Here is an 11598-nt window from a genome sequence, read left to right as displayed (position 1 = left end):
ACAGCACACACAGAGCGGGGCAGCACACTCAGAGCAGGACACAGAGCGGGGCAGCACACTCAGAGCAGGACACAGAGCAGGACACAGAGCAGGACAGCACACACAGAGCGGGCCGCCTCTACACACAGCCTGCACTTCTGTTCCTGCAAAGGGAAACAGCTGCATCTGTGCAGCCGCTGAAAGCCAAGAAAGCCAAAGCTGGTGACATAAGAGCTGCTTATGAACACCGTTAAACAGCAAGGTCCACTGCGCAGATCGAGGCCGACATCTGGTGACAGGCAGAGGCAGGGTTTGCTGCCTGCCCGAAGCCTACAGCATCTAAGTTTCTCTGCCTTCTACTGGCAGCATAGCCTGCTGCAGAGACCCCGCCTGCTCTTCCAGTCTGACCAGTGGGAATGTTATATTTCAGTTGGAAGTTCACGAAAATAACTAAGTTCACAGAACTCTAAATTCTCTTTACAGATCATTTCCAGCTGCCAGCACTTCAGTTTAAGTCTCGCATTTCAAAGTCAGTGCCTGGCTACTCAATGAACAGGTACTTTAAATCAATCTGTCTACCTTCCTCTCTCTTTATATGTGTGTGTGTAAGAGTGCTGCAGAGTCCAGAAGAGGGCGTCAGTCCTGGATTCTGTGAGCTGCCTGGTGTGGCGCTGGGGGCTGAACTCAGGTCCTCTGCACACCTGCTGAGCCATCCCTTCAGTCTCACTTGCTAGACACTGACAAACAGCCACCGAGCGCTAAGCACAGAACCCACAGAAAGAAATGACAAACAAAAGACCTGAACACACTCAACCTGAAGCACTTTTGAGATCTGATCTGTGTTCACTTCGGTTCTTCCAGCTGTATTCACACCGTGGTACCCACTGGTGACTGTCACGGTTTCTTTTGTGTTTTCTTACACATGTAACTGAGAACAAATGAGAGACACAGCCATGCTTGAGTCTGGATAAAAAGACGTTGGGAAATGTGCTCTGGTCCGCCTTGCTTCACAGGGATGCCCGTCAGCTCTGTGGCAGTCCTGTAGTGGTCAGAGCTGCCGTGAGTGACACTGAATCACACTGCGCATGTCTGTGGTCAATCAACGTGTGCAAGAAGGAACCAGGAACCTCCCACGGCAGAGGCAACAGCGAGGTTCCAAGAGAAGGACAAGTCACATGACAGACTTTCTCAAAAATAATTGTTTCAAATTATACTGTGGACTTCTAGAGCAGAAAAACTACAGAACCACAGACAAGTGACTGCTTTCCCTGCACATTCCTTGCTGGCGCAGAAGCCCTGACAGAACAGAATGGACCCAGGGAGAACCTCCGGCCCGCTGTGAGGCACAGGAGACACACCGAGCCTGGATTACTCTATTTTTGTTCTTATTGACACAGGTTATCAGCAGTGCTCACAAAGACACTGGGTGGATCTCATCCAGGTAAACGCACAGGTCGACTCAAGCATAATCCCTTTCTTATCAGTGTCCAATACAGAGAACCTGAGAATTGCCTCACACACGCCCTAAAGCAGAGGGTTATAGTTCCAACTTCTTTATTGTAAGTGGCCTTGGAAGTTAAAAAGATTGCTTACACAGTGAAAAATAACTGCAGGAAGCTCAGGGCTGTACCACAAGCTGGGGCTCAGTGGCCGTCAGAGAAGCGGGACCGGGGCATGTCTTTAAGGTAACATGATGACATATGGGCATGCAAATGAGAAATGAACAGATATGTAACTGACAGAGGATGTTAATTTCATCTTAAGAGCTTTTAAATGACGCAAAAGTGTGTATGCTTAGGCATGTCTGTGCGTGCAGTGCCCACGCTGGCCAGAAGAGGGCATCAGATTCCCTGACGCTACGGGTGGCTATGAGCTGCCCAACACAGGTGCTGGGAACTGAACTCTGGTCTCAGTTAAGAGGGCAGCCATCTCTCTTAACTGCGTAACCATCTCTCCTGCCCCAGAACATGCGAATTTCTGAAGAACAGCGACAGGGATGGATATAGCTCCGTGACAGAGCATGCTGAATTCAGTCGTACTGTGGGAAAAAATAAAACAGCGTGTAATTGCCTGGCATGCTGGTGCCTCCTATAATCTCAGCATTTGGGAGGCTGAGGCAGGAGGATAACCATGAATTTGAGACCATCCTGGACTACACAGAAAATTCCAGGTTATCTTGGACTACCTAGTATAGTAAGACTCTATCCAAAAAAAAAAAAAAAAAAGGCACCCTTTTAAGGACTGGGTGCACTGCAGACTGGCAGGGTACTTGCCTAGCACCTGGCATGTGCAAGATCCTGAAGGAGGAGAGAGGAAGAGGAGGAGAGAACGAAGGAATGAAAAGCAGCTGTCACTTGCATAAACATTAGTAATACATTTAAGTGGTACCCTGTGCCTTCCCTCCCTCCCTCCCTCCTTCCCTCCCTAAGCAGCAGCTCTACCATCCCGTGGCATGACTCTGCTGCACCAGTGGAATCCAGGGAGCCATTGTCCACACCACCAGCCTTGGCTCCTGCTTTGCTATGTCTACACTGAAGGAGCTGCCTAGATTTGTGACTTTGTTTTCAAATGCAAACAGACTCGCCCCCAGTGGGAACTTCGGGGAATGATGGGGCTGGAGAGACAGAGACGGCTCAGCAGTTAAAAGTACTAGTTGGTCTTATAGAGCACCCAGGCTCAGCTCCTAGCACCCACACCACAGCTGGCAACCACCTGTAGTTCCAGCTCACAAGCCTCCACCTCCCTCTTCTGGCCTTCTCAGGAACTGCATGCAACATGAGGCACATACAGGCAGGCAAGCACACATAGAAAATAACGCACAATAAGTAGAACAAGGAACTATTAAAACCGGAATAGGATAGCTTGAAGTTACTGTGCATGGCTCAAATGAAAACGCTTGGTCCCCACGACTCATCCAGACCAAGAGGACCTGAAAATGGCTAGCCCCTAAGGCCACACCCCCTTGTCCACGCTCCCAGACGGCAGGCCCAGGACACAGTGACTCCTGCAGACCTGCCCTGGGGCCCTGCAAGGTAGGATCAGCAGCCACACCTCTGTGCCCGCAGCAGGGGCAGCTACTTACGGAAGTATTTCAGCGTCTCCTCAATCTGCTCGGTGGTGAGGTCGATGTTGGCGTCTGGGGAAATGAGGGGCGTGTGCAGCCAGTCATCGTGGTCGTAGCCGTAGATGGCGTCGGCTCTCAGCCTGTAGTGGGGCAGCTGCTCCTGCAGCAGGCTGATGATCTCGACTTCCGGAAGGTCGGTGCTGTTGCACACGTCTAGAGAGAGGAAGACAGATGTGAGGACCACCCTGGCTGTCGCCCCGGACTACTAAGCCAAGGCAAAATCCAGGCCGCAGCACATTGGGGGCCTTTTCCAATTAGGACTCTACTCTCATGACTTGGAACCCTGAGGTGTGAGGGGTCTAAGGAGCTCAGTAGAGCAGGCGGACACCTGGCACATCTCAGAGCACCGCACAGCCAAGTAGAGTCCTGGGTAGGTCACCGTTGCTGTGATGAAACTCCATGACCAAAGCAAGCCAGGGAGGAAAGGGTTTACTTCACTCACAGCTCTACACAACAGTTCGTCACCAGAAGCTGTGCGGGCAGGCACTCATGCCCAGCGGGGACCTGGAGGCAGGCGCTGATGCAGAGGCCACGGAGGATGCTGCTCACTGGCCTCTCCCCACGGCTCGCTCCACTGCTTCCTTATAGAACCCAGGACACCAGTCCAGGGATAGCACCGCCCACTGTGGGCTGGACCCTCCTCCCATCAACCAGTCATTAAGAAAATGCTCTACAGGTGTTTTCTTAACTGAGGTGCCCTCCTCTAGGATGAGTGTAACTCATGTTACATTGGCATAAAACTAGCCAGTACCTATGGCAACTGTGACTGACAGTCACTAAGTGTGTATTTCAAAACAACTAGTATCAAGGGTTTTAAAGGGTCCCAACATCACGAAATAAAGGTGCATGTTAAAGTGATGGCTACACCAACAGCACAACTGGATCACTACACAGTACATACATGTACCTGTGACACCGTCCCCATAAACACGCACGGTTACTGCGTCACACAGAGCAGTACTGTAAGCTTAGAACTCTGCGTGTTGACTGCAGAGACCTTCCCACAGCAGTGGTCCTGTGAGTGCCCACTGCCTGGAAGGGAAACTGCATTCTCAAGCCTTTGTCTGCCAGGTCTCTCACCCTCTTTCTCTGGCTGTCTTCTCTCAACCATTCACTCTGGAGCCAACCCAGCTACCATTTAACCAGTGCTACCATGCACCCAACTGCTTCCTTCTGTGTTTACCAGATAACCAAACCCTCATTTAGAATCTAGCCTGCATTTAATATATTAATCCATCTACCAGTCCGTCTAGCCAGCCATTCTTCCTTCCTTCTATCCTTCATCCATCCATTCACCCTTCTTTCCATCCATCCATCTATCCTCCCTCCCTTGCATTCTTTCATTCATCCATCATCCATCTACCCATTATTCCTTCCTCCCATCCTTCATTCCATCCATACATCATCCATCCATCTACCCATTATTCCTTCCTCCCATCTATACATCCATCCACCCACCCATTCATCCTTCCTTCCATTCTTCCATCCACCCATCCATCCTTCCATCCATCCACCCATCCATCTACCCATCCATCCTTCCTTCCATCCATCCATCCATCCATCCATCCATCCATCCATCCATTCTTCCATCCACCCATCCACCCATCCATCCACCCATTCCTTGAGTACCAGGAACAGGAGACATGGGAGAGCACAACCATCAGAGTCCTGGCTTCTCCTCAGCAGTGCTCCCTCCTGTGTGGACACAACAAATACACAAGCACCCTCCCCAGCACAGCTGGACCATAACCCCTTCTCTGGCGTGCTGCTGCCTCTTCCCCTCCCGGCAGAGTTGGCCTGTCTGTCACTTCCTGTATGCTCAGTGCCTTGTCAGAACCCCTATCACTGTGTTAGCAAGTTCTCTCTCAAGTCCTGCAGCACATGACTCGGCCGGCTGGGCGACGGCAGTCTTTTACACACTGGTGACCTGGATTCACCCCCGGCCTCCACAGCTCCAGGCCCAGGATGTGCTCACACGGGCTGCAGCAGAGCCTGCAGTGGTGTGTTGGGAGCTTTTCCTGCTGCTGTGACCAGTGTCTGACAAGGACCAACTTAAAGACTGACAAGTCTCTGGGCTGACAATCCCTCGTGGTGGGGCGGTGAACTGGCCAGAGCACAAACACCCCCATCAGAAGGCAGAGATAACTGGACACTGAGGCAAGGCTCGCTGTCTGCCTCTCCCTCAGCTCAGGACTGCAGCCGACAGAATGGGGCCACCCACATCCGGGGTTGGTCTTCCACCTAGCGAACCCCCTCTGGAGACGACCTCACAGAACACCTGGAGGTATGCGTCCAGGGTGACTGTAAGCAGGTGAAGCTGACCGCGAACCTCCGCACACAGCCCACCAAGCAGGCTTTTAGGCAGCTGAACTTTGCACAGCAGCAGGCCACACAGAACAGGGAAGACCCACAGTCCTGCAGACCTCTCCACCCCATCCTCACTCGCAAGCACAGACATGAATAACCAACGGGGCGGGTTTCCAACGCCATCTGTGAGGTGGGCCCGTCCAGCAGAGAACCCACAACAATAGACCACTCAGGAGCAGCGGGAGTCTTGGCAACCCAGGAACCATGCACCCCGCTCCGTGCAGACCTAGCTGGATACGAGAGGATGGTGGGCTCAGGCTTTTGTGCTAAGACTCATCTTCAGCTGGGAAAACCAGCTGGATGGTAAACAGATGCCTGGGGAGGACGGTGGAAGACTGGGAATGCAGGTGAGGGCGAGGCTGGTTCACCCTCCAGGTGCTCCAGGTGGAAAACGCAGGAGAGAGGGAACACTCTGGAACACGGAACCACCTGCCACGGGGAAATGCAGACGTAGGGCAGGGAGCTAAAACAGGGAAGACACAGGGAGTCCAACTAAAGGAGAACAGCCAAGGCTCGGCCACACTCAGAAGGAACAGCTGGCACCAATGGTAGGAGGTGGGGAAGAGGTGACTGGAACCAGAGACCAGGAGGGGCCATGGTCAGAGGAGACAAGCTAGGACAGAGCTTTGCTGGAGCCCACATAAGGTCAGCAGCCGACGCTGGGCCTCCCTCCTCTCCTGTAGAAGGGGGAGGGCGTAGCCGCCTGAACAACCAGGTCAGGTTAACCCAAATCCTGCTCCTCTGTACCTGTGGAGATGGTCCTACAGCAGCCTCAAAGTAAAGGAAGCAGTCTGAGAAAAGGCAGCTGTGAGGTGTCACTGCGCAGGAAGCCGGCTACCCGAACCACCCAAGGTTCCGGCCCGCTCCAGCCCGCTCCGCTTCGTTTGTAAAGTCTCAGTGCAGAACACTCCCAGGCAGGAGGCCAGGGTGGGTCCTAGCGCTAAGAAAAGAGCTAATGACTGTAAAGCAAGGCCACTGGGGTTTTGTGGTGCTTCAGGGCCACGGGTCGGTCCTGAGTGGGGCAAAGCTGGCATCTGAGCACAGGGGCCTGATGTGGGAAGGATCATGGTTGGCAGATTTGGCATGTCAGCTAGCATAGCCTAAAGCAGACCTGCCACGGCCACCCTGAGAGTGATGGCCCAACCCTCAAGACCTCCTCTTCCTCCCGGTTCCCAAGGAAATACCACCCATGGCAGGCCCACCCTGAGCCACTTCCCAGCACGAGGTGAGGAGGCAGCTCCCAGCTCTGGGCAAGTCCTCACAGCCACACCTGAGGAAGGGGACCTGGGCTACGACAGCTGCTGCCAGCCAGTGGCATCTTCTGGCTAAACAGAGATCTGACCAATCCAGGTCTGCACAGCTACCTCCAAAAGTACAGCGGCAGCCGGTCTGCAGGCGGGCGGGCAGGGGACCAGCACATTCCCGAGGGGACACCCCCACGACAGCCTGTTCTCTGGTGTCTCCGTGATGTTTGACAGTGGGAGGAGAGCAGAACCCACGGTGGGCAAGGTATGAAACTCCCCTCTCAGAATACCACGCCACTGGTGAGCATGCCGACCGCTGCCCGGCCACTGGAACCTGACCCGTCCTTCCAGGACCGGGCCAAGATGGCTTCTCAAACATCGGGGCATCTGATCTAACTGCCAAGGCAAGGCTTCAGTTGCCCCCAAAACCCAGGAAATTCAGACACAGGGAGGTCAAGGGGGGCAGCCAGGGAGCCCTCTTTGACCTCAGGCCTGGAGACTCCGGTAACTCCTGTGAAAATGGACATGAGTGCTCTGGATGAGAAGACACGCCTGAGGCTGGGTAAACGCAGAACAGAGAACTATCAAGAATCCTAGGACTGAGGCTGAGGATCCGGCTCAGTAAGCAAAGCGCTCACCATTGGTTAAACCCTAGCTCAATCGACAGGAACCACATAAAAAGCTGGGGGTGGTGATGCACACTTGCGACCCCAGCCCTGGGGAGGCAGAGACAGGAGGATCCCTGAGGCCCACTGGCCAGCTTAACGAGGCCGGCAATCCCCAGGCGGGGGAAAGACCCCGCCTCACCCAACAAGGTGGAGGGTGTCCAAGGAGTGGCACCCGGGTTTGTCTCTGCCCCACACACATGCGCACCCGTACACACGGACACAGAGGGGACCCACAGGGATGCTGCCAGCACTGGACACTGCAGCCAGGACCTGCAGACGGCCCGCCTGCTCCCCCCGGAAACAGGGCAGGTGTTCTCCCCGCCTCACAGGTGAGGAAGCTGGGGTTCCTAGGAGCCGAACGACCCCGCCAGTCACGGCCACTCAACCCAGCAGCTGGCAGGTCCATCTGAGAAGCCTCGGCAGCTCACAGGAGGTCCTTCTCCTACCCTGCACATCTCTGGAAGCGCGTGTATAAAACTTGGGGTTTCCCATGATGCCACACCAGGAGACGTGGGCCAAGGAAGTTTTGGGAAACCCACGGACAAGACTCAAGCTATGCGCTTGCCCTGCTCAGCTGCAGGTGCTAGCCATGTTTAGCCACAATGGCAACGCCAGAGCCACGGCCGCAGCAGCCCTGGGTGCCTGGACTAAAAGAGCACGCACGGCGCCTTCCACGCAGACTTCAGAGAGCAGCACGTGGAGGCCGGCCACATGGCAGCCCTGAGCCACAGACTGTTGTGCCTCTGACGCAGCCAGCCCACAGCTGAACCCTCTACCCAGCCCAGGCCCTGCTGTTTTCTCCACCTTCTCTCCATTAAGACATACCAACCTCCTGCCATTCTCCAGGACTCCCCACCCCCAACACTCACACACACACACACACACACACACACACACACACAAATTCTTTTTTTTTTTAACCAGCTATTTTAGATGTCTCTGGAATGTTCACTGTCCACACCACTGCACTCTAGAATGTCACTCAAATGTCAGCTTCTATTTCTGAAGCCTCGCCTGACCACTTCCCTCAGGCTCCCACAGGGCTCGGCACACACACAGTTACACAACCACACCAGGCAGGACTTCCTCTGGATCTCCTCCCCACAGGCCAAGAGCCACTGAGGAGAAAGGACTTGAGATGCCCAGGCCAGCCTCGAACCCAGCCCTGAGGACCTTGCTTCAAAACTCAAAATGCTGGGAAAGAGCAGGCATGGCAGCCAGGCACGGTAGCCAGGGTGCCTCACGGTCCACAGATGAACTGCCAGCGTGGGAGAGGCCCAGCCCTCTGGTGAGGAGATCACTTCCTCTCCCCCGTGCTCTGTCCAGCGTGAGAGAATGTGTCACAGGGCGGCGGAGTCCTGGGCAAACGCCACTGTTCTGCCTGCGTGGAAATGTTCTCCCATAACCCCCTTCCCCCAAGAGGTCTGATCCCTGAGGGACTGCCCAAGCCCTAAGGTCTGGGATGAGGGCACCACTCAGAGCTGCCTGAGAGGGACAAGGCACCAGGACCCCACAGACTCACACACACCCTCAGCAGGGGCTTTGAGGGGGTCCCTGCACCCAGAATTGCTCTGTGCCAAGGCCACCTACAGGAGATAATGGCTCTAAATAAGTGTCCAGATTGAACGCTCGGGAAACTTAGAAGCCAGGCTGTGTGGGAGGGGAGTGCCTCTTCTGCAGAGCATGGAGTTGCTGTGGGTGACGCATCCCCCGGTCCTGGGCCTGCAGCAGGAGCTGAGGAGTTCTGGGTCCTGAGGCCCTTACTACAGAGCTGTTGGGAGCGGAGCACACACCTCCGGGGATCTGAGGCCTGGGGAGGGAGGGCTAAGACAGCCAACAGGACAGCAGGACAGAGGAGGCGGAGGACAAGGGGGAAGCTGGCATCACACTGCCACCTCCTGGGCAGCCAGCCTATAGCATGGCTTCAAGGACACCTTCCGGAGGCTTCACAAAAATACAAACAATCCTACCTTATGACCAGCTTCCACCACTCCCGCGGTGCGCCCAAAAGACTCTGAGTCAGCACACACCCCAGAGACCTTTGCCCGTCAGTGTTGGCTACAGCACAGCGCACACTTTCGGAGCATCGGAACCAGCCTGGGCATCGGCATCAGAGGACTGGATACGGGACATGCGATTTACATGCACAACGGAAAGCTCTCAGGCATCAGGAGGAATGAAGTCACGCCACCTGCGGGAAACCGGATGCCACTGGAGACTATTACACTGAGCAAACTAAGGGCGTGTCAGAGAGGCAAACGTCATGCATTCCCCCATTTGTGGCCCTGGATTTTGCACAGATGCATAAAACTGGAGAGTTGAAGGTAACAGGAAAGCAGAAATAGAGCTGAGCCTGATGGTGGGAACAAGCTGGTGGGAGGAGGTGGGAAGGCTGAGAAGGGGGCGTGGCGCACACGGCGAACACGCTCAAAGGGCACACGTGCATGAAAACGGCCTGTGTAATGCGCAGTAAGTGGGCAAAAGTCTGGAGAGGGGAGCCTGTCCTGACCTCACCAACTGCGTCTTCATCTCTCAGGACTCAGGCTCCCTACATGCGGAACAATAGCTCTGCCCACCAGAGGTCTCTCTGAGAAGCTCCAGGAAAGGCCAGAGCCCCTCGGGGGTCAGCCGCTGCCTGAAGCTCTTCTCTGTCCCCCAATGCTGGGTTCTGCTGAGACCCGGGATGTGAGCTTTTACACAAAATCCCCTGACTTTAATCCCCTGACTTTAATTTTTAAAGTCGCATTTATTTATTTGGGGACGCACACGCCACGGCACCTGTGTGGGAATCAGTTCCCGCCTTCTAACATGTGGGTCGTCAAGACTGGTGGAGGCGCCTTCCCCCGAGCCACCTCACCAGCCCTCAGATCCCTTTATCTGTACATGCTAGACTGATTTCGAAGTTTTTAATGGCCCAAGGGCCAAGCTGACCAAGGCTGTCTGCTGGGATTTCCCTGCAGGCCTAGGGAGAGCGTCATGGCGACATTAACAGAGACAGGCAGGGGCCAAAAAAGGAGACCCTCAAACACGGCCCCACTGCATGTTCCCGTCGGCCTTCCCTTTCCTCCCAGACCCTCCCCACTCTACTGCTTACCCACCCAGTGTCCCCTCGTCCACAGCAGTGACGACTGAACCACCCGGCTCCGGGTCCAAGCCTCAGGGCAAGCTGGCTGCAAGCAGCAGCCCTGTCCATGGCCGGTCACCCCGGCAGCAGCTGTGACAGGCCACAGCGCCAAAGCTTTGCAGGACCCCTTCCCTCCTCCTTCGTGCAGACGTGAAAGCCATGACACTTTCTTGACATTCTAAGGGTTAAAGGGTACAGGCCCAAAGACACACGGAAGCCACACAGCTCAGGAGCTGCCCATGATGCATTGCCAGCCGCACCAGACAGACGACCTAGAACATCTTGTTCTAGAACACTCTCCTCTCAGATCGAGCCATCTGGAAACTCGCCTAGGCTTCTCCGGGGAACTCCGTCTCAGCCACTTATTTCTGCCTGTTGTGAGAACAGCTGCCCACTGCTGGGCCTGGATCACACCCTCTTCCTGCCCCTGGCTCCTGAGTCCAGGATTCTAGGCCTGTGCTGCACACTGAGGCCGGCGGCACAGCAGACAGGGTGATTCCACACATGGGACCAGCAGGGCCATCGGCTGGTTCAAACACTTCAGTCGGTGAAAGCAGGCAGGGACGGAGCCGTGGTGGTGCCACAGAGCACATCAGTGGGGAGACAGCGCCTTGAGCCTGGCCTTCCAGCCGCTAGCTCCCGCGCTGTCTGCACTGTCCAAGCTGCTTCTAGACCATGCCAACCAGGAGCCGCTGCCAGGATCCACGTGACTCCCAGCAGATCACACAGCACCGGGCGTGCAGAGAGCAGACAGAGGGGAGAGAAACAAGGCCTGAGCCCCGAGCGCTGGGCGCCGAGAAGCCAGGCAGAAGGCAGGACTCTGTGTCTGGGGTACCCCACGCGGTCAGCAGCCAAGGAGGGTCTCCGGAGCACAGGACAGATACACAGGGAACCGGAGAGCAAGGCCCACAGAGCTAAGCTCGAGAGAAACAAATGACGCAGGAGAATCTCTGCAAGGGTCGCAGCCCCAAACCTGGAGAACTCAGTGTCCAAAAAGGCAACAGTGGCTTCACTTCAGGGGCACGGTCTGCCCATCACCCCCAACACACACACACACACACACACACACACACACACACACACACACACACA

At 55.3% G+C, this 11598-nt stretch overlaps 1 protein-coding gene across 3 annotated transcripts in view; it reads right to left on the bottom strand.

Annotated features, from left to right (window-relative positions):
- The window catches only part of Trak1 (trafficking kinesin protein 1), an 86672-nt gene that overhangs the window by 64887 nt on the left and 10187 nt on the right, over positions 1–11598 (bottom strand). For all 3 annotated transcript variants that reach the window (XM_055601765.1, XM_055601766.1, XM_055601767.1), the window contains exon 2: positions 3062–3256. The gene's annotated coding sequence lies outside the window, so the exon portion shown is untranslated. The remainder of the gene's footprint in view (positions 1–3061; positions 3257–11598) is intronic.

The sequence above is a fragment of the Psammomys obesus genome, unplaced genomic scaffold (genome assembly GCF_907164565.1).
Source record: "Psammomys obesus unplaced genomic scaffold, mPsaObe1.curated_primary_1811, whole genome shotgun sequence".
Classification (NCBI taxonomy): Eukaryota; Metazoa; Chordata; class Mammalia; order Rodentia; family Muridae; genus Psammomys; species Psammomys obesus.
This window is presented reverse-complemented; position numbering and strand designations above follow the sequence as displayed.